Source organism: Amblyomma americanum, chromosome 1 (genome assembly GCF_052857255.1).
Source record: "Amblyomma americanum isolate KBUSLIRL-KWMA chromosome 1, ASM5285725v1, whole genome shotgun sequence".
Taxonomy (NCBI): Eukaryota; Metazoa; Arthropoda; class Arachnida; order Ixodida; family Ixodidae; genus Amblyomma; species Amblyomma americanum.
In genome coordinates, this window is record NC_135497.1 from 201,198,898 (window position 1) to 201,225,331 (window position 26,434).

The 26,434-nt window shown below is 44.1% G+C and overlaps 1 protein-coding gene across 1 annotated transcript in view; it reads right to left on the reverse strand.

The window, feature by feature from the left end:
* Positions 1-11,210, reverse strand: part of LOC144094592 (ornithine decarboxylase-like) — a 94,899-nt gene extending 83,689 nt beyond the window's left edge. The window contains exon 1 of the mRNA XM_077628519.1: positions 11,073-11,210. The gene's annotated coding sequence lies outside the window, so the exon portion shown is untranslated. The remainder of the gene's footprint in view (positions 1-11,072) is intronic.
* Between the last annotated feature and the right edge of the window lie 15,224 nt (positions 11,211-26,434).

A 26,434-nucleotide genomic window follows, 5' to 3' on the forward strand; every position in this document is an offset into this window, starting at 1 on the left:
GAAATCTGTATTCGCGCAAACGTTGATTATGTTTCTGCCCTTTCAGAGAAAGTAGGCTACCTCTCTGGCTGCCGCGCTGATAGACGTGACAGATGGATTACGTCAAGAAAACACTGGAATCTGCAAGATACGCATTTCTCACTCTGATCTCGGTTTTCTGCCTTTGAAATGTCACGAGAAAGCATGTAATGCTGAATGACTGACTGCGTACTAAGGCTGTGGGAGAAGATCTAGAAGTAGAAGTTTATTTTACCACAAAGCAAAATGATACACGAGATGTGTTAGGGAAAGTGAGAAAAATGCTACATATAATCAGCTTGACTATAGTCCCACCTCCCAATAACTGACAGTGGACATTTTGACACCGGCGAGTAGAACAGGTTCACACAACAAATATCAGAACCACGATGCTAGTTTGTGAACAACAGACAAAAAATGCAAACAGCCCTGTTACATCGCAAACTGGAATAAACAGCGAAATATCAGCAAACATTATTCAAAAAGCGAATACAAGTCAAGTTTAGAAAACACGCACGCGCAATTTCTCTATTGTGAAATGGTATTTGTTTAAAATCGGTGGAATGCTAGACTGAACCATTTGAAATCCATAACTTGTGCAAGATCCTGGAACATGCCTGAGTTCTGTGTGCCTCATTGAGCGTAAAGATGTTACTTTTCAGATTTGCCAATGTTTTCAAAGTATGTGCGCCTTTACGTATTTAAGTTTTAGGTGTTGACAGCAGCTTAAAGTCATACAACTTCTGTAATTTCACGATTTTGAGTTTAGTAAACAATGGAGGTTTGTGGGAATGTTAAGGCTGCTTTGAAATCACTCATAGGGCTTTTTTGCATTATTATTAGGTTATACATCACCTTCATGGTGCCGTTTCCCCATACTAGATGGCAGTATCGCAAATTCGATTGAAACAGGGGTATGCATATGTTAGACGGTTTTGGTAAAACATACCCTTCCTTAGCATACATTATGCCTTCGAGAGTTCAGTGCGCAGGTAGCCAGTGTGATGGTCCCAAAGCATAAATTCATTAAATATTACTCCCAGGGATTTAGCGGCAGGAGCGATTTCAATAACGGAGTAATGTAAGTGTAGGATCTCACCAAAGTTACGTGCGACACATTTTCGACGGAATAAGAGAGCTTTTGTTTCAGAACATTTTATTAGTAATGAATTATCGAGAGACCATGCACTAAGTTTACTCAGAATAAGATTTCCACGCTTTATTAGATCATCAGCATCTGTTCCTGTCAAATAGATACTTGTGTCCTCAGCATACATAATATAATTAGCGGTGTTTTCAATGTTTACAAGATCGTTGATATATCTAGTGAACAAGAGCGGTCCCAGGATACTGCTTTGGGGAACGCCACAATTAATATCGCGGGCAGTTGATCATTCTCGGTGAACGCAAACGGATTGATGCCTTCCTGATAAATAGCTCCTTAACAGATCAGCTGGCATACCATGAGTTTCGCAACAGAACAGTTTTTCTAACATAGTGGTGTGATTTATTCAGCCGAAGACTTTCGACAAATCGATAAAAATACCTAGTGTTAACAGTTTATTCTCAATATTGCGTAGTAATAATTCATTTTAGTGCAACAAAGCGACATCCATTGATTAACCAGGTCTGAAGCCATACTGGGGTGCAGTAATAAGGGAATGCCTATCGAGGAAAGTGAAGAGTCTAAAGTGAATTATTTTTTCCAACGGCTTCGAAAAAAACGGCAAAATAGATATGGGCCCATAGTTAACTATTGTAAATTATTTCTGTCACCGCTTTTGAACAAGACTATAACTTTTGCTATCTTCATTTCCTGAGAAAATATTCCTGTACTTAAATCTAGATTGTAAATATGCGTTATGCATGGAGCGGTAATGTATAGCCCGAAAATGGCTGGTTGTATTTTTATACCATCAAAATCTTGACATTTGGTTTTCTTAAGTGCAATGAATGCGTTAAAGACCTCGCTGGTGACTGTTGGAGCTAAAAATATTGATTATTCAGAAGGAAGCCTCAAATAATTATGTATAACAGGATTGTGGGAACTCTGAGGAAGAGGTGTGAAATATTCGTTGAAAACATTTGCTAACACATCTACCTTTAGCTTTTTATTATCTATAGTTAACTCTTTCAAATCAGAAGTATGGTTACGAGATAAGATAACTGAAGAAAGCTGCCGCCGTAGATGTTTAGTATCCTTGATACCATCAAACATGTTGGACAAGTAGTTGCGTTTTGCATTCCGAAGTATTTTGTTAATGCCTGTAATGCAACAACATCGCGGTTTTTCAGAAAAGCTTTGTGCAGTTTATTCTTTTCATTTATCATTTTCAAAAAGTGCGGCGTCATCCACGGTTTACGCGCTCGTCTCGGTTTCACAATCTTCTTGTATGAAAAATGCTTTTTATACAGGGAGCTCAATGCACCTATAAAGGTATTGTACGCTGTTTCAGGGGAAAAAGGCAAGAATATGTTGTCCCAATTAGTTTGGCTAACTTCGCGCCTAAACCGACCCGAAGTGTCTGTATTTTCGTCCTGAACAAAAGCTGATGATATCGATTTACAACAAAGTCCTTTTTGCTTCTCTGCAATTAGATAAATTGGCAAATGGTCACTGATATATACTTCAACTGTACCTGCGCGTACACTTTCTTGTGGCATATTTGTAAGAAAAACACCAATAAGTGTAGCAGCGCTCGAAGTTATGCGTGTAGGAGCAGTGAGCACATTTGTTATGAAATATGAATAAAGAAGCGTGGATAGTTCGATCTGATTGGAATTTCTCTGCAGCATATCAATATTGATGTCTCCGCCAAACACTAATGTATAGTTATGAGTGGAGACAAATGAAAAAGTTTATCTAACAGCAATAAAAACTTTTCAACACAACCATCACGGAGTCTGTAAAGGAAGACAAGAATAATGTTCCCTGATTTCACACGTCATTTCTAAATCAGGCTCGGAATGAGAAGGTTCTTTTGTGTATTCGTAATTCATCCCTTCTTTCAAACACAAGAAAACACTACCACCTCTTTTTGTTTTCCTATATAAAAATATTGCTGTATCCTTCGAGATGAAACACATCCTTATCATTTGCAAACCATGTCTCTGTCATCATGATAGCTGTGAATGCACCATTCATGTTTTCTATAAAAACACAAAATTCATTGTATTTGCTCTGCGCTGACTGCATATTCAAATGCAAAAAATGCAGGCGACGCAGGCAATTCATTAACTAGTACATTATATCCAGATGGGGAAACAGAACAATTGTCCATGACTGAAAACAAAATACTCAAACACTTGCAAGGAAAAATATTATACTAGACTAGCAAGATCGTCCAAGTGTTTTACCATATGAAGAGAGCAGCGTTCGTTTCACGAAAAAAAAAGCTTGCCATTTTTACACCCGGCGTACTTACAACCATTTTGTTTTGCCCACTGTCTGGTAGCAAAGAGTAGCTTCCTGGTTGCACGGAAGACTGCTTTTCCGCGAGAATCTTTCTTTTGGAAAGCCAGTTATCACGCTCTGACTGATTCAGGAAACAGATAGCACCCGCCTCCTTGCCTTCCCTCGTAGGAAACCTGTGCAGTGCATCTATAAGAGTAGCAGTCAGTTCAGGCACGTTAATCACCTTAGGAACTTCATTTGCCTTCCTCATTAGGTCCTCATTCTCACCAGCAATTTTAAGGAGTCCATGAATATCTAGGTTCATGCACCTTCCTCGCCTTTCCAGCTCGTCAACAGTTGCACGACACATGCGGTTCCCTGCTGGCGACACGTGCGCGCTACATCCCTGCGGACGACGCAGCAACGCCGGCCATGACCAATATCACCACCAGCCCGGACGCCTGCACTTGATACCGACATCGATTACGACATGTCACGTGGTTCATTCGGCGACTCTAAAGGACCCATCAATCCAGTTTTTGACCAGTGGGCTCGGCTGCAGCACTGAGGGCAACATGCTCAGAAATCCGCTCTGTTTTGCTCTCCAGGTCAGTAACTACTTGCCTGCATATTGTTACCGAAGCGACAACCGTTTCCTAGTGCTGCTGCTTTTCCCACTGAGTGTTAAAAGGTTATTGAATTGTGTTCTGCCGCCCACCACCGATCTGTTATCTTGTGGTCATACTGAAGCCAATCCTGGGCCATCTGAAAAGAAAATGCTATCTGAATGGTTGGAAGGCGAAAAAAAGATTAGTTCGACAGTTGATCACATGCAGTGTGCGCAGAAGGAAATGGAAAACAAACTTATCAAAATAACTGGGCGCATTGATGGCATCGATGAGCAGTCACAGAGGCTGAATGCCTTTGGCATGAAAGTAGAGATTTGTGCAATCTACAGTGTCGAAACTTAAATCACAGGTGTCAGCGCTTCGGGATCAGATCGACGTCTTGGAGAATACAGGGCGCAGAAACAATTTAGTCATTTAGGATCTAGATGAACCAACTAGTGCAACAAACGAAGAACTAATAAAAACTGTGCAAGAGGACATTTTAACGAAATATTTCTGCAAAGAGGTAGATGGCATTGAAAGGTGCCATAAGATAGGAAAAAAAGAAGCAAGTAAGTCATGTCCTGTTATTTAAAAATTCTCAACTGCCGCGAAAAGTTTCCTTCAGATCATCCCATAAGATGAAAGGCTCTAATATATCTTTATCCGATGACTTTTCGAAGCGGATTTGCGACATAAGGCAGATTTTGTGGAAAAGCTGTGCAGAGGAGAGAGGAACGGCGCAAAAGTTAAACTGGGTTATGATAAGTTGAACATCACTGGTGGCTTGTTCGGTTGGGAAGAAAAGAAAAACTCACGGTTTCAACTAAGCAAGACAGGGTCTGACTGACACCAGAACCCTAACGCCCGGTCAATAAATTTAATATATATAAATTTTAGGAGTGTTATAAACAAGGTCGCAGAGTTGGAGGCCCTTATTCTGTCACATGATCCTGCTTTTGTGGTACTGACAGAAACCTGGCTAAATGACTCGATATATGACAGTGAGTTTGTCCCTACCGGCTACAGCGCATTTAGGAAAGATTGGAATGGTAGAGGCGGAGGTGTCTGTATTCTTTTCAAATCGTCACTAAATGTCCTGCGAATGCCGGATACACACAATGTTGAAAGTATCTGTGTTCGAGGAGCTAGAGAAATACTTACATGAATATATTACAACTAATGATCGAATAATCCTTGCAGGGGATTTTAATTTCTCCAGTATAGACTGGCCAAATTTCTCGCTCATAAAACATGATCTTGCTGGTGAAGCAATCCTGAACATTGCATATTCATATGACTTGCTACAAATAGTTAAAGACTATACCAGAATTCAGGGATCTTCCAGATCAGTTTTGGACTTGTTTTTTTGTCAGCAGATCCATCAACGCTCAGACAGACTGCGAGGTACTTCCAGGAATTTCGGACCACCATTAGGTGGTACTAACCTTCAGCAATACTTCACTAGACAAAAGAACAGAGTGTTTATCCTTCAGTGATTTCACTCGGGCAGATGACGTTTCAATTATTGACAAGCTTGCGTTTCATTTTGATGGGTTCGCAAACAGAAAATGCGATGTAAATGAGCTGTGGGTTCGTTTTAAATATATTGTAAATGACTGTATTAACACTTTTGTACCAAGGATAACAAAGAAGAGAAAACATAGAAAGCCGGGGATATTTCGTGCAACACCCAGGTTAAAAAGACGGCTTAGACGATTAAAAAAAAATCAAACTAAAAAACTTTCCTAACGTCGAAAAAGAAGTCTCTGACTTAACTTCAAAGCTTAAAGAACAAGTAGGTAGAGACAGGCAGCGCTATTATGGTGACTTAATGCCAGGTTACATCGCATCGGCACCAGATAAATTTTGTAGGCGCATTAGCCCCATATCAAAACAGTGTGAGGTGTTTAATAAGAATGGAAAGTTTACTCATGACAGCAAAGAAAAAGCAAGCCTTTTTAATAATCATTTAAAATTTGTATTTCCCCAAGATAATAGGAGTTTACCTTGTTTCGATGTTACATACCTGCCTCCTATACCTGATGTTCAGATAACTGAAGAGGGTATTTTCAGTATGGTTCTTAACCTTGACATCCAAAAATCTTCTGGCCCAGATGATATCTCGAATGGATGATATCCGAATGGAACGCTATGTGGAATGGGTATCAAAATATTTACGTGTTCTGTATGTACAATCCTTGCGCCTTGGCCAAGTGCCGAGCGACTGGAAGACCGCCAGAGTAAAGCCACTCCACTAAGCACAGGGAATAAGCAGCACATTCAGAACTACCGCCCCAATTCATTAACGTCAACCAGTTGTAAAATCTTGGAGCACATAATTCCCAAACATATTTTGGCATTCCTTGAGGAGCATCACTTTCTAACAACTGATCAGCATGGTTTTCGAAAAGGCTACTCGACGATAACTCAATTGGTTCAAACAATACACGACTTCGCAAATGTTGCACACAACGGTAAAGAAACAGACGCCATTTTTATGAATTTTTCTAAAGCCTTCGACAAAGTCTCTCATTAACTACTGCATAAGTTAAACAAAATTCTTAAAAATCCTCAGCTCATTAACTGGATATCAGATTACCTTACCGCACGTAAGCAGTTCGTTAGTTTCAAGTCACAAGACTCAAAAAAACTTTCCGTTGAATCTGGCGTTCCCCAGGGATCGGTTCTTGGACCTCTTCTTTCCCTCCTCTATATCAATGATGTTGTTAAGGATGTTCCTGTAAAAATAAGATTATATGCAGACGACTGTGTCCTATACTCAGAAATAGAAAGTCACTCGGATCAAGTGTTGTTAAATAATGCACTTCAGAGGGTTGTTGCCTGGTGTGAGGATTGGAAGATGTCGGTAAATTTTGAGAAAACTGTTTATATGTGTATTACTCACAAAAAGAATTAGCTTCATTTCAATTACTCAGCTAACAATATTTTTCTTTCTGAAGTAACACAATACAAATTCCTTGGCTTGTGGATAACTAACAAGCTCAAATGGAATCTGCACATTGATAAAGTAGCCACTAACGCTTGCCGTAAATTGTTTTTTCTCAGAAGAGCGCCCGTGTGCTGTGCGATGTCAGTGCACGTTAAAGATCCCCAGGTGGTCGAAATTATTCCGGAGCCCTCCACTACGGCACCTCTTTCTTCTCTCCTTTCACTGCCTCCTTTATCCCTTCCCTTACGGCGTGGTTCAGGTGTCCAACGATATATGAGACAGATACTGCGCCATTTACTTTCCCAAAAAGCAATTATTATTAATTATTATTAGAAGAGCCTTAAAACTGTCCACAATCAATGTCCGCTTACTTGCATGCAACACAATTATACTTCCGGTACTCGATTACGCGGCAATTATCTGGGACCCTTTTACACAAACTAACAAAAAAAAGCTTGAACGGGTGCAGAAAAAGGCGGTCCGCTTTATCTACAATAATTTCTCCCCCACGTCAGTCACAAAACTTTTAAAACGAGCCAACTTGCCGCAACTAACCCAGCGTAATCGAGTTTCCCTATTAAAATTTATGTATCAGATTGTAAATAGAGACTACAACGTTAACATCTCTGATATAATTACAGTTTGTTCCGGATAAACCACAAGGCAGAGGCAATAACTAACTATGACACCATTCTGGGTGAAAAATAAGTTTTAAATATTTTTTTTTCCAGAAAAGTAACTGACTGGAATAACCTAAATAATACGACAGTGACTCAACCTTCCCTTTCTTTGTTTGCCGCCAATCTCTTCTGACGGCGCAAAAGCTCATATACGCCTTTTTTTGCAGTGCATTTTTTTTGCCTATTTTCCAGTGCACTGCGTTGAAAATGACGTTTGCTGTAGTGACCAGGCAGGGTACTTTGTTCTGCGATTTTTTTTTGTGCTTTGTTATATTCCCACCCTGCTAAAATTTCTTGTGGATTGCAGTGTCTCTAAATAAAAGATCAGCAGTATCTGCAGTGCTGCTCTTTCTCTCAATTGGTTCAACTCGTTTATTAAGTTGCTTAAGGTCCTGGTCCTGCCTCTTCATGGGTGCGAGAATTTCAGCATATTTCGAAGTCATCAGGACAGTAGAAGATTTAATGTTGTCAACCTTCTGTGACGGGGTCCCCAGTGACTCAAGCTTTGTTATAATGTTGGCAACTGCAGCTTCAACATCAATCTCCTGGCTTAATTTCTTTGCGGTTTGAACATCAGGCTCCTGGCTTAATTTCTTTGTGCTACCGGTCACGCAGTCTTGTAGTACTACAAGTAGGGCACTTCCACGGATCATTTGGGGAAACTTTCTTCGATTTTAACATTGCCTCGGTCACGTCAGAACATTTTCCAGTGTGATACCCATGATTACACTCCGTGCCATTTAGAAACCCGCTCCCTGGAAGCAGCACATTCGGCGAGTAATTCGGCGAGTAATTCTTACAGCGAGAAGCGGTGATAGAGCTGTGGTGCTAAATAGGCGTCAGCAGATCGTAACTCCGAGGAACGACGCAGGAGAAAAACATGATGACCGAGTGGAGTTCGATCCACCGCCGACACAAACACAGAGACTTTCTTTCCCGATGCCTTCGACAATGCGGTCATCGCCGCAGCCTCACAGCATGCGCATGCGCATCTGCTCTCGCCGCCCGACACACCAGAAAATTGCGCGTCGGTGGATAAATGGGAAGGGAAGGAGTGAAAACGTACTACCGGTAAAGGTTTAGGCTAGTTTTGCCTTATTATTGTGTGCGGTTCAACCCAAAACACGGAAGCTGTACGTGTAGGAGTGGTTCATTTTTAAACGCGAGTTCTTCACTCACCAGGTGCATTGAAATAGCCGAAGCTGAAAGTAACTGGAGTTTCGTGCGAGGGGCGAAAACGTGACCGGCGACAAGACCCCGCTGGCCGTGAAGCCGAACGTGAGCGTGGTAGGTAGACTTCGGGGCCAAACGGAGCACCGGCGTCAGCTTCGCGCTGAATTATTATCGTGTCAAGCAACAAGCTTAACCACCACAGGTTTTTCCCGAGAGGCCAGCTGCTGGCAACTACGGCCGTACTGCTTTTGAGGCTCATGTCAAGTGCTGGACTTTTTTTTTTTTGCTTGAAAGGCATCTGTTGTGATCAACAATATGGCAGCACTTTTCAGTTGGGTTGAAGAGCCTCATAATAATAATGCATTGCTAAAGAAAATGAAGCAGTGTGGAAGTAGACGTGGTTAAACTTGAATGAGTTGAGTTTTGTTTCGAGCCCTGGCTGACGAGCAACTTTTGATGACAAAGGCAGTTTCTAATTGTATATTAATATGTTGAAAGATTCGTATCGAAACAATAAAGCAATATATAGATGGAGGTGCCACAGTCAATGATGTATCGGGATCTCCTGTTACACGTAAATAAGCATTTACTACGACAGCAATCAATATCGCATCGTATTCATAAATAAGGGAACAGGAAATAAGTAAAAATATTGCAGCGTACTTAATAAACAGAAGAAACTTGAATGCTTAGAAGTGATAGTAAATTTAAGGCAGTAAACATACAAACGCAAAGAAGAAATGCAATAAAACCACATACACAAAAAGAAACTGAGAGCCCAACTGACTGGAGGGAATAGAATGAGAAAACTTAATTAAGCGCACAACAATATAAACAACCAAAAAAGTTTAGGAACAACATAAAAGCATCGATAAACAAAAAAAGCCAGCAGTAGTGAGTATTCTGAATAGTAAAGCAGAAAGGCAATGAATATTAATTATGTCTTCTTAGAAGAAAATTCGTTACTTGTTCTTGAACACGGATGTTGAACGTGACGTTTTTTTGTAGGGTGATAGTTTGTTCGAAAGGAGAAAGCTGAAAAATGAATCTTTTGTTTTTCATAATTGGTGCGTGCCACGGGTAAAATAAAATAAATTGTTGAGTGCAAATATAGTAACACTAGTGTTTACCAGGCATGTTTTTGGGATTATTCACGAAGGAACTTGAGTATTCAATAACTTGAAGATAAATATGTCTAGTTATACTTTATATTCTCGCTGAGAGACGAAATGTTGTTAGCGTATAGTAACGGGATAACGCATTGTAGGAGTAACGTATTGTAGGAGTAAGATGTGGCTATTCTGATAGCTTGGTTTTTACAGTTTGAAGGTAACTATGGTGACTACTGTATGCCTTTCTTCAACGTATTATGCAGTGGTTAATGTGTGAATATATAAAAAAAAGTGATAAAGCGAGAGAACTGTTGCACGGTTAAGGTATTGACGGGCTTTAAGTTGTAGCCAAATACAGTAGTCAATTTTTATTTTAATATTAGCGACATGGTAATGAAACCTAAAATTACGGTCTCATTCAGCTCCTAAAAAGGAGCAATGAGTGCTAGCAGCGATTGCATGAGAATCAAGGTTGAGTGATGGAACTAAACAAGATGATTTCTGAGGTTAATTGATGACAGTAAACTTCGTTTTGGAGGAATTAATTAGAAAGTAATTATTATTACACCACTTTGTAACCTTAGCTAAGTCAATACTGAGTTTAGGAACCAAGGACGAAATATATTTATCAGTTAATAATGGTCGTGTCGTCTGCGTACAATATGCAGTGTGAGGATGTTAGGTAGTCAGGCAAATAATTAATGCGAATCAAAAATAATAAAGGTCCGAGAATGGAACCTTGTTGTGCCCCTAGTGAGCAACTTCAGCTTCGAAATATTCGAAATTTTAATTACGTTATGCCTATTTTGCAGATAGCTTCGCAATAATATTAGTGCTACGCCAGCTATGCCTATGGCTGCTAAATTCAAAAGCAATATGTGATGAATAATTGTATCGCATTCTTTAGTAAGATCAATAAAAACCGAGACATTGCACAGCCTTGCCATTGTACGATCAAATTCAGCCAACTCGAAACACTAGCGCCGATTCCTTCCACAGCTGGGCGTCATATTACTGAAATGTAAACGAAGCGCTTTAAAGCGACGACAGCGGGTTCCACTGGCATGCGGGTAAAGGTATGTCGACCGCATAGCGCGGCACGAGTGCGTTGATGTAACATTACAGAGCGCTTACCTACGGCGTTGCTTGTGTCCAGCCTCCAGCCGGGTCAGGATATCGGGCGCGACAACGTGAAACGTGTGCGCGTCTCTCTAGGCGTAGCTTTTGTTGCAGGGAACCTGCACTACCCAGGTGGAGCTGCAATTGCCCCCACTGCGCGACTCAAAACTGCTGCTGTCTTGGGTCACGATAAACGCACGACCACATTTTGAAAAGATAGAGGTGTGCTTTTGGCTGATAACGTTCCTCCACTACAGATGCCCTTGACGTAGCCCAGTCAGCTGACGCACGCCATTTGTGGCTTCCACAGAGCCCGCAAGCTCATGCCTGTAAGCGCACGCCGGTGCTGCGGAAACGCACAGCTGAAGCGCCTATGAAATGCATCTTCCTGTGTGTTATGGCGATGCGATCGAGGCAGAAAGTGTCTTGGGCTCCTATAGGCAAGAGCACTCCTTTCAACCATGCCTTAATATACTGGTTTATGTGGTTTAACTTCTCAAAGCGACTACGAGAGACGCCGTAATAGAGGGATTCGGATAGTGTCGCCCACCTGGTATTTTTTTAAAAGTACACCGACAACGCCCAGTACACGAGTCTCTAGCAATTCGTCTCCATCGAAATGCGACCGCCGCGGTAGTGATCGAACCCGTGTCTTTCGTATCAGCAGCCGAGCACCATAACCACCGAGTCAGCGCGGCGCCTTTAATATGATGGTGCGCTTTGTTCTATTGGTATAGTCTGAAATACAAATGTAACCGCTACATTTTCTCTCATAAATTGAAATACGTGAAATTGCCAATAATGAAATGCACCTGAGACACATGAAAATCAACAACGGCATAATTGCTAAGCGTAGACAGCAGGGAGTTAGTAGTTTGTAACACTATGACTCAGCGTCCGTGGTGTCTACTCTCCTTTTTGCCGTGTGTGTTATGTGCGCTTGAAAGATAAGCTATAACTGCGTAGCCACAGTGAAAGCGGAACGACGCTGTAACGGCACAGCTTCTCTGTGATACGGAATACTACTACTCGAGGCATCATAGCTAAGTTTTAGTTAATTTTTTATTATATATTAATTTATACCGAAAAGACCTGCTTGCTTCCCGACATTGTTCAGCTGAGGTGGCTCGCACTAAAAAAGGTCTTCTTGCAGACGTGAAGGCGGTAGGTTCGTTCATGTTCCGTGAAAGTTTCGGCTTCATCGTGTTGTGCTAATCTCAAATCACACCGTACAGCGCGAAAGCGTGGCACCGCAGCACTTCTTTCTTTCAGTGCGGACTGAAGTATCTTAGCGGAAAAACTATTTCCGAAATTTAGACATGGCTCTGCCGCATACATCATGAGTTGCCATTTCATTCCCTTGGCTGCCAGCGCCACGGAATTTTAAAACACAGCGGGAACACAGTTTCTTTCATTCCGAAACTTCCGAAAAACTTGGAATATCCGCGCTGACGATACACTGGAGAGCTGGGGGACTGTGGTGCCGATGGCGGGCGCACAAGTATACTTGTCCTGAACCTTCCGAAATGCAGAGGAGTAAATGCGCTCCCCCCCCCCCCACACACACACACACGCACGCACGCACGCACGCACGCACGCACGCACACACACACACACACGCACGCACGCACACACACACACACACACACACACACACACACACACACACACACACACACACACACACACACACACACACACACACACACACACACACACACACACACACACACACACACACACACACACGCACGCACGCACACACACACACGCACGCGCGCACACACACACACACACACACGCGCGCACACACACGCGCGCACACACACACGCGCACACACGCACACACACAGTTCAGACTACTCCGACCTTTAGCCCTCAACTGCCATTTGTGGCTGTTGTTTGCCCCGTCTCCGGTGGTCGCGACGACCGTGCAGACTCCATTACACGCCTTTTTTTGTCCGTCGCATGCATGTGACCTCTCCTTGTGAGCGACACCGACAGTTCAACGACACCAAAAGCTGATAGTGACAACGCCTCGGAATTCTGCTTCTTTTGCGTCCGCAGGAAATGACATCCGACGATTTAGCAGCTTTGTCCCTCGCGGTCACTCCCTTACCCTCGCCTTGACGCTGTTCCCGGCGCCCGTGAGTGGCCCAAGGTCCATGTACTTGGTCGCATAAGAAGGGATGGACTGCGTGGCCAAAATATTACCAGCAAAATCAGTTTGACGGAGTGGTTGCAACAATGAGGTTACTTAAGGTCTTTCAAGCAACTTGAAGCAATGATTTAAAAAAGGCGGGAAACCACAGCTGAGTGAAACCAATGACACATTATTTGCCGTCATGTGGCACTCCTCAGACTATTTTTCATATTCCGCTTAATTAGGGAAATAACGAAGATGAATTATGCAAAGTATTTATTACTCACATTAGAGCCAGTGAGTTTCGTTAAGTTGTAGAGGGGGTTCAAAATCAACCGATCCCGTTTTTTTTTTGTGGCAGTGTACCTCGTGCTTGGTCCTTTTTTCCGGCATTTAAAGAAAGCTCGCGAAACATGAAGAAAAAAACGAGATTGCACATATGCGCTACTATAATGTAATTCTGTCAAACGTGTTTTGAATGAACGAAACGAGCGCGCTGTCTTATAGCCATCATAAGATCAGCCTGACTATCCCACTGCAGGACAAGGGCCTCTCCCTTATCTTTCCAATTAACCCTGTCGACGGACCGCACAATGACACAAAGAAAAAGGAGGCCACCTAGAACTACGCGACCTGACTGTTTTCCCTCCCTTGTTTTGTCTAAGTGATGGCTCAATAAAACCTTCGTCTGAACTGGCTGTCAATGTCCTGCGTATCACTTATCGCAGCTCACGGCGCGCGCTTTCCACGTTCCGGAAGAATGTGCTGACATACTTTCAAGACTATGCTCACAGCGCTGTCCACTTCGAGACGGTGAGCGCGCAGGCATTGTTCATTCAAAACGCGTTTGGCCGCGCTTAGGCGCTAGGGTGCAATCGCGTTTTTCCGTCTTTTTCATACCTCGCGGGCAAGAATAACTGCTGGAAAAAAGCCCCACGAAAGAGATGCGTTGCTACAAAAACTGGACCGGTTGTTTTTGAACCCCCTCCCTTTACAACGTAACGAAACGCACTTGACCCTAAAGAGAAAATATTGCATAATTATTCTGAGGTAATGAACGAATTAAACCGAATTTAAAATATACTCCAAGGTGCTCCACACTATGAAAGACAGTATATCGTTAGTTTCACCCAGCTTCAGGTCAAAACTTTTTCAAATCCTGGGTTCTAGTTACGTGAAACACCCTGTATAACCTCTCCATATTGAAAGAACGCCAAATTTGTGCTGGTACCGGGACAAACTACTACTGAAAAGAAATAATTTATAACTTAAAATACAAAAGTAAAATATTGCAATAAAGCGCATAAATGAATCTAGCTTAGATTTTTTTGTTTAAAATTTGCCCGTCATATTTGCTTTTTGTAATAATTTAATTTGTTTCTAGCGCCCTCGACCAGTCTTGTAGATCCGGCAGCCCGCTTAGCGCGTGAAACAAAATCTATGCGAAAACCATTTTGCGTGAGGAGAGGCAGCGGAGGAAGTTTAGCTTATGCCATATTGCAATCGGCGATCCGAAGTAGCTCTCTGAATCCACGAAGGAGCAAGATATCCGCCGCGGTCCAACCAGAACTAAAGATGTCAATCACGACCGCCCGTTGAAACTTGGTCTTCGGTTTCAAACTTGCTCCGGATAGCCGATTGAAACACGGCATTACACTATAGTCGTGTTGCTTTTTGCAGGTGTCTGCGCAATTCAGTTATCTGTGTCAAACCAGCGCCTTCTTCATTTTAAAATAGAGGAGGCGCTGGTTAAACATTTTCTCATTTCGTTGTGTTGATCGCTGTAAAGCTCGTAGGGACGCAAGGCGAAGGGTATGAACACACACACAATGAGAATGCTGTGTGAGTGCCTTCTCGGACACTCCGACGATGCGGCGTCAGCACTTGGCCCCTTGGAGACGTCGCGGCAAGGGGCGGCGTGTTCTGTGGATGGACACCTGCACGACCAACACGGTGTTCCGCTGCGTCGCTTTGGCATTTAACCCTGAAGGGGAGGTTTTTTACGCAGTAGCATTAGAGCCTCGTTGGAGCTGAAAGCCGGTGTCGTCTGGTCACCGGTGCCGTCCTGTCGACGCGTGTCCTGTGTCTGTGGCGATCATAGATTATGTGGTTGCACTAAAGCTGTAGGACCTCGCATGGCACATGACACATGGTTTATGACAGTCATGACATGTCGTGGCTATTCATGACTCATTCGATAATGGGTGGTGTTTGGTGTGCATGAGTCTCATGACCAGTAATTACTCTTTGCGTCAGATATATCATTAGTGTAGCCATAATTATGACTGACACGCAATTAACAAATTAATAAATGACGATGATAATTCATGATGTAATGTCATTTTGACGTCATAATGACATAGGTGATGTCATGACACGTGGCATGACGTCATTACAAGTGGTGATATATGATATGTGTCGCGTAATTACTGGTTGACACGTGTCATGGCGCACGTGGTGTGATGTTTGGCGCTCACAAGGCAGTTCTTATGCTATCACATTGTCACAACTAATGGTAATTAGGTGCTCTCTAAGTTTTTGCTCTAAGGACAATCGTCGCATTTCGTAAAGTCTTCCATTCGTTCCCTTTGCCGCGCGTTTCGGCCGCTGCGTCGCATTAACACATCAGCGTTAGATGCTGCGCTCAAGCAGTTTTTATTGGCAGATCTTAATGTCTGGCAGTTTTTCATGAATACATCAAATTATGAAGTCGCTTTAAATTTGTAGCGTTCAATTTGTTCGTTTTAAAAGGGCTTACTATATACGGAGTTATATTTGCTGGTCTGTCCGTCGTGCCCAGGTGCTCGCTGTCACCGGAGCTAGAATCGGTTGTGCAGTGAAACGCGCATACTGCATAAGCGTGTGATGACCCTGAGTATGATTTGTAGACGTTTACTGCATAAGCGTGTGATGAGCCTCAGTATGATTTGTAGACGTTTAGGCTATCGCTTTCAGGCAAAAACTAATCCTCAGTGCCCCTGGAACTTTTGGCGTTTTCGCTTGCATTAATTTACTTCTCTCAGCGTTAGATGAAACGATAAGAAAACAACTGAATCGTTCAAAACATGTCGAGCTCTTGATTGAAAGAAACTGAACAGTAGAGATGTTGATTTTGACGTCTAAAACACGATAAAAGCTCTTTTTAAGTGCTAACGAACCCTGTTTTAATTCCTTGTCCAGGAATTATAGTACCTCTGCTTTTCGCGTTCGCGTTTCAGTTATTCTGTTCGCGTTTCTTTTGACGTAGGTGGTACATGCATTGCTTGTCTGTGAGTGTGAGCCTTTTATAGTCTGACCACGTTTCGTTTGCAGACATTGCCCTCAGGTTGTTTAACTCTCGCCAGGGTCTACGCGTTTGAAGACTCCACGGCAGCTGATTGGAGGGTGCTCACCTTCGTCCCGTTCAAGATTTAATTTCTTTTATGTCGCGACGCATCTGCGTGTCTGCGAGTTAATGAAGCACGGCTTTGGACGCAACACAACTTCCGTTGGTATCACCCATTTGTTTCCACTAGCCGCGTGATTCAGTTTCATAGGCCTGTAGCATTCACTTTAAGGCTCCATTCATTTATGGAGGCGCTGCAGAAACAAGCTACAGCATGCATTTACATGACGAGCGACGAAAGACAAGGCCAGCGACGACGGAGGCAGAACAATGCTTGAACAAGTGGGCTAAGAATTAACCCAGTTCAACACCGTCACACGTGAGTTGAATTAACTTGACAGTGAAAATTTATGTGAAGTTAAATCGGCTGAAGGGTTACGGTGCCAATTATTTGACAACTTGGTCGAGCACCGTTTTGTCTTCGTCATCGTTGGTTTTGTCTTTTGGCATCTAGAAAAAAAAACAGCATTCAAAATCCGTGCCACATAACCCTATTATGACGTCATGCTTTTTTGTGCCTCAATTTTAGCACATTACCTAAAATAGTCACGTACGCGCACACAACAACGTCATTTTATTTGCTTCCACGTACGGTGATCGTAGTAAGTACATCGCAGGTTGCCTACTCAGCGTCGTCTCTGTTGAGCAGCTTCGCAGCGAGTCATGACGCGGAATGTTCGCGCCCACACAAACCTCACAATCATTCTAGTGGGAAGACTGCGCTGCACCATTACGCGGTAGTGTAAATGCGCTGCAAGTGTTTTGTAAATGTTTTTCTCCCCAGAAACACCACATGTTATAGATAAGTTAACTCCGCTGAAATAAAAGGAAACGTTTCTCGAACAGTAGCTCGAAGTGAAATGCCCAATATTGACGGAAGGGTGTGAGGAAGAACAAATAAAAAAAATATGGTGACGGCTGTTGGCCTGCTCGCACGAAATATACTGGAGATATACCACTGTGCACAGGTCACGTGTAAAAAAGACAAGCACTATGACGAAACCACAGCGGCGAAAATCGCATCACATGTCTAACGCTGCGCCGTATTTTGCGAAAACACCTAGAACTTCTGTAAGCGGCGAGTTCGTAACCGCAGCGCCGAGCATTGCCATCTGCCGCTCTGGTAGCACGTCACTAGTGCTAATCTTTTTTACTCGCGACCGTACATCTGCAGTCTATGCGGAGCATCCTCATCATAATCATCATCATGATCCTGACAACGCCCACTGCAGGGCAAAGGTTTCTCCCATGTCTCTCCAATTAACGTTGTATTTTATCAGCTGCGGCCATCGTATCTCAGCAAGCTCCTTAATCTCATGCGCCCACCTAACTTTCTGCAGACCCCTGCTACGCTCGCCTTCTCTTGGAATCCACTCCGTTACCCTTAAGGACCAGCGGTTATCTTGCCATCGCAGTACATGCCCTGTCCAGGCCCATTTCCTCCTTATTTCGACTAGGAAGTCATTAACCCGCGTTTGCTCCCTAAGCCGCTCAGCTCGCTTCCGGTCTCCTAATGTTACACCTATCCCGTTTCCTTCCATAGATCACTGTGTTGTCCTTAACTTAAGCTGAACTATTTTTGTTAACCTCCACGTTTCTCCCCCATAGCCATAGGTGAGTGCCGGTACGATACAGCTGTTGTATACTTTTCTCTTCAGTCGTCCCAGCGGAGACCTTCACGCCGCCTTCGGAATACCGCGGAAGTCGGCGTGACCTCCGCTGCAAGACGTGCCTCAAGGACATGAAGACCCAGGAGACTGGGTCTATTTAAGGTTGGGGGGATGTGGGGACCTGCCCTGCAGCCCCCTGAGTTTGCTTTCCCGCGAGGCACCGTGCAGCAGCAGAGTCACCCCGAGGATGAACACGTTCCCTTGTCAGTTACATTAACTGGCTAGAGAGGGCGCCAGCGTCGCTGCGCGGGAGACTGCTGAAGCCCGCCCGCGGGAGATGGGGTCTCTTCGGCTGGGATAATCGCCGCGAGCGGACGCGTCGCTCGCGGCTCCGCTCTTCGCCGGCGGGGCGAGGAAGCGACGGGGAGACAGGCTCCCGTACTCGTCCCGTCCGGCCTGCGGAGTTTATATCCCTTGCCCTAGCGCGGGCGAACATTCGCTCGGAGCCTTGCTGGTGAATCGGACGACCTCGATTCATTAGCGTGCCTTGTTGCTAGCTGGCGTTATTGTTGCTGTAGCAATAAATGCCTGTTTGTGTCAGCCAATGTGTCGTTCCTTTGTTCCCCCAGAGCAAGGCCCGCCGTGGTCGGCGAGCGCTCGGTAGCGTACGCGATCACGGGGTGGGGTTCGGGTGGCTTGAACCGTGTCAGCCGCGATTGAGTGGGGAGAACCTACTTATCTCCCCAAGTCAACCCCACACCCATAGAGCAGAAATGGCCGTTCTGACCTCGGTTAAATGATAGGCTCCTCAATGACTGCACGCTACTCACCTTCAAATTGAGGGGACGCTTATTTGAAGTAGCTAAAATCTGGCCCACTGATCTGGTTACTACTGCCCCGAAAGAGCCGCATATAGTAGCAAAAAAAGCATCAAGAATACCTGGTGCGTCATTGTATGTATCGCTTCTGCATTGAATTTCTAAAACACCCTTGGAAAGAGCAGCCTGCTTTTCACCATGAAACGTGCGGCGAGATGGTTGTTCATTCCACCTCGGGGGTCTCCATGGACAGCAGCGCACTACGCCATCGCCGCAACCGACCATAAGGCGTGTTTAACTGCCACTCTCTCGCGGTGGGCTTTTTGGGTGACATCGTCTTCATCAATTTTCATTCGCGTTCTATGAATCTCAACACCGGAGCCAATGTGAAAGCCTAAGTGCTAGCACACTTGATTTGCATCTGGCCCAATAACGCTAAATCATTGGTAATTTTTTTTTTTTGCGACTGCCTATGAACAACGCGGGTTATCTGTGTCAAACATTCTCGCATTTTCTTGTTCTGGTCGTGGTTCAACTCGTGCTGACAGCAAGGCGGGGAGCGCACGCTGAGAACTGCGTCTTCTCGGACGGTCCGACAATGGTGCGTCTGTGCACAGCACGGGGGGACGCGCCCCTTCACCACCGATATCTCGCTGCGTCGCTCTGGCACTTAACCCTGAAGGGGAGGTTTGTTTGTTTGAGGACGCCCGTCGCATTCCGTAAAGCTTTCTGTCCGTTCCCCTTTCTGCGCGTTTCGGTTCTTGCCTTGCATTAACGCAACAGTTTTATCTGAATGGGCTCAATAAGTTATTACTCGCGGATTCTTTTGTGGACGGTAGTTCTACATGGATGTATTAGACGCTGCAGCTGCCCTAAATTTGTAGCGTTTAATGTAGTCGATTTAAAAGGGCCCACTGCAAACGGATTTATATCTAGCGGTCTGACCGTGATGCTTTGGCGTTCGCTGTCATCGACGCTTCACTTTGCTGCAATGAAACGCGCATATGCTCAAGGACGTGACGTACCTGAGTAAAATTTGTAAACGTTTAGGCTATCGCTCTCAGCTGTTAAGCTTTTCGCCCTTTAAACAGTGTCCTTTAGACTTCTTGTGTTTTCGCCTACATTTCCTTCTGTCAGCGTCAAATAAAACGAGAGCAGAAAATTGAATCGCACAAAGCATGAAGGGTTCATAGTTCAAGGAAGCCGAAAAGAAGCGCAGTTGATTTTCACTTATAACGCCCGATAACAATTCCTTTTTAGTGATAACAAATCTGGTTTTAATTTCCTATCGATCACCTAATAATACGGTGTTTTAACGCTCGCGTCATCTTGTCCGCATTTCTTTTGACGTTGATGGTACATTATTGCTTGTCCGTGAGTGTGATCCTTTTACAGTCTGCCCACGTTTCGTTTCCAGTCGCTGCACTCAGATCATTTTACTATCTCTGTGCTCTATGTTTGAAGGCTGCACGGCAGCTGAATGGAGTGTGGTCACCTTCGTACCGTTCAAGATTTCATTTTTTTTTATTTCGCGACCCATCTGAGTGTGTAGTCCTGTAAATAAAGCATGACGTTTTATGTAACACAACCTTCTTCAGAACACTCATTTGTGTCTTTAGTGAAATCACTCAAGGAATGTGATCCACTTTTATAGGGCTGTGGCATTCACTTTAGGGCTCATCTATTTATTTAAGAAGGGGCCTCCGGAAAAAACCCCACCATCCATAACATCACGCACGACGAAAGACAAGGCCAATTGCAATGAAGGCAGAACGATGCTTGGAAAATTTGGCTAAGAATTAATCCAGTCCAACACTGTCACTTATGAGCTGGCTTAACTTGGCAGCCAAAATTCTCGTAAAGTTAAATCGGCTTAAAATTACGGTGTAGGTTACTTGCCGCTTAAAGTCGTTATTTTTGGCTCTGAAGCGATGGCACATACTCAGGGGAGGGGGGGGGGGCGCTTCTCTGAGCCCCTCCTTTATCCCTTCCCTTACGGCGCGGTTCAGGTGTCCGTCGCTATGAGAGACAGGTACTGCGCCATTGCCTTGCCCCAAAAACCAATTTGCAATTCTCAACCGTTCTCTCTTCGTCTTCGTTGGCCTTGTCTTTTGTCGTCTATAAAAAAACGCATAACTTGCGACGGTTTTCTAACGAAGAATGACAGTATTTTCAAGCAAGTCGTCTGAACTGAAGTTGACTTATGAGATGTCCAATGGAAACAGTGTGCAGTTTCTGGCTCTGAACTTCAAGTTTCAACGTAACCATGCGTGTTGGCGCTACGCACCAAGAACTCAAAAACCACTCTTTGATTTTTACTGCAACTATTCTAAGCTTGCTAAAAACGGGATCGCCTTGGCTTGCCTTGGAGCGACAATTAAGAAGTCCTGAACACGAGGTCAGCTCAAGCTTCGAAGCGCAGTGGTCTCGATGCAGAGCGGCTGGATTTCGGGAAGACGCGCTGCTGTCTACTTGCAACACGCTATTTCAGAGAATTAAGGTACAGAAGAAGAAAGTATTTGAAGATTGCACATGCAAAAAGAACAAAGTGGCGAAGTGGAGGAATATCTGTTTCAGTATTCGAGCCATGCTGCAATTTTCGCTGATGCCTCTCCACAAGGCGAAAAGGCAGCAGTGGGTGTTTATTCCCGCACACTAGATTGGAGTTATTCGATCCGGGGCACTGATGATACACCAATTTTTGCTGCTGAATTTCTCGCTATTAGTTTGACCCTTCAAATAGTTCCCCTCAAGATTTCTCAAGTTATCATTATCTCGGACTGTCTCTCAGTATTGGCTGCACTAGAAAGTTCGGCAACTAGTACCTAATGCACTTTGTGCCACGTCATGTCCAAGAGGTGCGTCTTCAGTGGATCCCAGGGCACTGTGGCATTACTTCAAATTCGATGGCCGATTTCCTAGCGAAATCAGCCATCAATAGGCCTGTTGCCCATGTCGTTCCGAAACTAATTCTGATGACCACGTCCCGTTATGAACGTTACCAAATACATCATTACATTAGCCATGCGCCCATCCTTGGTACAGGGGTTTTGGAACATTTAAAATTCCCATGGAACATACGTTCTTGCGCATCAAGACAATGTGAGGTTTACATGATGCTGTTGCGCTGCAGGATTCCTCGCCTTAATCTATATTTATGTCGTTCTGGGTTCACGCCGTCGAGTCTATGTGCGTCATGCTGGGACGTTGAAACGATAGATCATTTCGTCCTCCCCTGCCGGCGGTTTGCACGGCAGAGAATTCAGTTTTTGCAAAATCCTCTAGCTCTATTAGGGCTGCCGTTTACTCTTCCCGTCCTCCTCTCCTTCGGTGCAACCGTCAAAGGGCATGCCATTAGGCCGGTGAGTCAGATTTTTGTGTTAACTTCTCGATGCCTTTACTTTCCGCTCAAAATTATTTTATTTCCGATTAATTCTTTAAGATTTAGTTATTCCACCCACACCGCTTTGTTTCCTCGATTTTCATTCCGATTTTTTTCTCTCAGATTCCTCTATATTTATGAGCCGCTTGAGACAAACCTGGATGAGATTTTCCCTGTCTGAATCTGCACCAAACCCTCGCCAATCCCCCACCGTGGGTATGTGCCATCGTATTTGAGGCAACAACAACAACAACAAAGTGGCAGTAGTTCTTATGTTCATAAGCTATAGCATCGATGGAAGAAGATAGCGGAGAAATTCGGTGGCAAGGTATTGTTTTCTACGCCAAACAAACTGAGCAAGATTCGTGCTGCATTGAAACGCAGGATAGATAATGAGGCAGAAGGATATGTTATGCGTCACGGCACTACATACGTGCGGTGTAAGGTCGGCGTGGTATATCGGATCCCGTTCTCGTGTGGCCATTTCTACGTGGGCCAAACAGGCAGGTGTCTAAACGAGCGCCTGTCAGAACACGAAAATTCGTTGGGAGGCTCCTGTTCGTCGAAACTGGTCGCACATTGGAAAACCTGCCGGTGCATTCCATATTTCGACAACACTCTTTTGTTGTATTGGTACAAAGACCAACTTTTGTGGAAAATAGGGGAGGAATATAATATCTTCCAAGAAGCAGACTCGTCAGTTGGCAGCACTTCCAAGCGCGAGATAGGACTATTGGAAATGAGAAGAACGCCCGTAGGTGTTTAAAATAAGCAGATTAGTTATCATTTTAAGGTTTTCTTCAGTTTTTTTTTTAAAATGCTATAAGCCTGTCCTGCGGCAGCATGATATTTGACCGCATTTTTTCAATTAAACAGCCAGTTGTAAGTTCAGAGCTTGTCGTGTATTTCCTTTTCATTGTCGTTCGTTTTAGCTGCGCTGTTTCGTTCTTTCAAGATGCAGACCAACTCGCCCACAATGCTATGTAGCTGTTGCAAGCTTTCTGAATTTCAAGCCGGGACTCAAGCTACGCCTGTAGTGCCAGGCTCAGAGACCTAGTTCTAATCCTCGCCTTGCGGGTAAAGTCACACCTACTGCTTTAAACATCATCTAAATGTTTAGGCTATTTGTGGACTGCATGCCCGTAACTTCTAAAAAAACAACGCATGAATTTCCGAGCGCCTGAAACTTGAGCGTTCCCGCGACACCATGGCAGTGTTGTAAAGGAGCGGCGAGCAAATAATTTTTTTCCTGCAATATACTTTCGAATCTAGTCAGCAACTAGTGTTACGTGACGTGAGAACTACTATCCAGAAATGAGCAGTCAAACATGTGACGCGCTCTCTTGGTGCGTATTTGAAGCGAATATTATAAAGGCAGGACGGAGAATAATCGTCTTTGGAAGCGAATGTCCAATCATCATTCTGCCTCCGTGCGTCGTTGGCCTTGTCTCTTGTCGCACGTAATTCAGACGCATGCTAGGGATTCGAGCTTCTTTTAATTGCTTGAAGGTTGTGCCGGTAAGATATAACAGCTGTATCTAGCCGGTACTCACCTATGGGGCAGAAACGTGGAGGCGAACGAAAAGTGTTCAACTTAAATTGAGGACAATGCAGCGAGCGACGGAGTGGAAAATAATAGGTGTAAAGTTAAGCGAGGGGAAGAGAGCACAGTGGGTCAGGAAGCAAATGTATTGCAATAAGGTATTTGTCTGGGCTGGTCGGTACATGATTCAAACTGAAGGCTCAGCGCACGAAGAACGGGACTAAGAAAGAGACAAACACGCTGACTTGCGACTAAAAGGCTTTATTGCTCTCACGTATATGCATGTATAGGCTTGGGCCTCGCTCCGTTCCTTATTGACTGTCTACTAGCTTCCTGGGACCAAAATTTGCAGAAAGCCTTACTTGGATCTTCATGGGTACGTGTGTTCCGGTACGTTGGTGACTATCTTAGATTAAAAAGTGGTCACAGTGTTGCAGATCAAGCCAGTGATAACCCCACATTGTTCACGTCTAATCTAAAACCATTTCAACTAACGATGGAAGTTATCATGACGGTATTCGCTTTCTGGACCTACAGATAATGTTGTGCGACGAAGGGGTACGCTGGCGTTACGCACCCCGAGCACAAAAAGGGCTTCTATCATACTCATCCTCTCATTCAAAAATAGTAAAACGAGGTGTCGTGACCGCCGCCCTAAAAAAATGCCATTTCCTGGTCATGTTCCCATCAAATTAAATCTAGCTTCAGAAACCAGATCATGAGGCTGAAAAAAGCCGGCTTTCCAGACCACATCCTGCGCGCTGTAGCGGAGAAGATTCTCGCCGAATTGAGGACAAAAGCAACGAGTTCTCTTGCAGCAAAAACCGAAACTTCGCGGTGATACCTTATCTGCACAAGGTATCACATACCCTGAAAAGAATTGTAGGAAAAGGCGGTGTCAGAGTCATCTTTTCTGCCCCAAAAAAACTGCAGCGCTTCCGTAAAACCGTCAACAGTGAAGGACCTCCACCTGCCGAATGTGGAAAAAAATCACGAATCACCCTATGTGCAGTACGTAAAAATGTTGTCTATAAGATGGCGTTGTTATATTGGTCAAACAGGGCGTTGCCTCAATGATCACCTAAGTGAGCATAAACGCTCCCTAAAACCATAATAATTGGTTTTTAATAATTGTTTTTTTTTGGGAAAGAAAATGGCGCAGTATCTGTCTCATACATCGTTGGACACCTGAACCGCGCCGTAAGGGAAGGGATAAAGGAGGGAGTGAAAGAAAGGAAGAAGAGGTGCCGTAGTGGAGGGCTCCGGAATAATTTCGACCACCTGGGGATCTTTAACGTGCACTGACATCGCACAGCACACGGGCGCCTTAGCGTTTTTCCTCCATAAAAACGCAGCCGCCGCCAAAAGCAATTTGGTTATACATTGACTTTCCTCTAAATGCACTCATTTTTTCAGCCGTGCTACAATACTGTGTAAACATAAGGACCAACGTACGCGAGAAATCGTGGAAGCTCCTTTAATTCACCGGGGACTTGACAACTGCGTAAGCAAACCTTCCGTCGCGGTAACACAAACAGAAATTGACTATCTTAACAGTTAAATTAGCTATGTGTAGGTTGCGACTGTGTGCTTTTGTTGTTATGTTGTGTTGTTGTGTCTTTGACAATCATCACTGATGCTGCTATATCTTTTGATTGTGCTCCTTTTCGCCTATTTATTGCGTGCGAGCAATAAAGCCTTTTAGTCGCAAGTCAGCGCTGTGTTTGTCTCTTTCTTAGTCCCGTCCTTCGTGCGCTGCGCCTTCAGCAGGGAGCAAATGATGATTAATGACACCCTAGACTAATCAAGAGGAAGAAATGGGCTTGGGTCGGGCATGTACTGCGAACGCAAGATAACCGATGGTCCTTAGAGGTGAAGGATAGGATTCCAGGAGAAGGCAAGCGCAGCAGGGGGTGTGTGGAGATTGTCTGTGGAGATAGGGTGGCCGCGGCTAGCACAGGGCAGGGTTTATTGGAGAGATTTGGGAGATGTCTTTATCCTGCAGTGGTTGTAGTCAGGCTGCTGCTGCTCATGATGATGATGATGATGATGTTAGGCTTATTTGATGAGAGCTATCACTAAACTCAACTGTCCACTTCATGCATGGTATGCAGTGGCCACGTTTACCTCTTTCAGCCGACATTTTTCATTACGATTAAAAACACTTCTCTGCCTGAGTAATATGTACACACCTCAAGAAAGCCATTTCGTTCGTTTTCCGAAAGATCGCACCAGTGGGTAATTTTGTTACACGTATGTGCAAAATTTCTTATTTATTTATTTACAGAATACTGCAGGCCCTTCTATGCTCTAGCAGCATGGTCAATGCAATGCAACATGAATACACACAAAACACTAAAGAAGATTCGAAACACAAAGCCAAATAAGTTTGATGGCGTCAATCTTCTATTTCTTCAATGGATTCATGTCACGTAGTGCTGTTAAAGGCAAAGCATTCCATTCAGTAACGGCTGGAGGGAAGAAGGAGCATTTAAA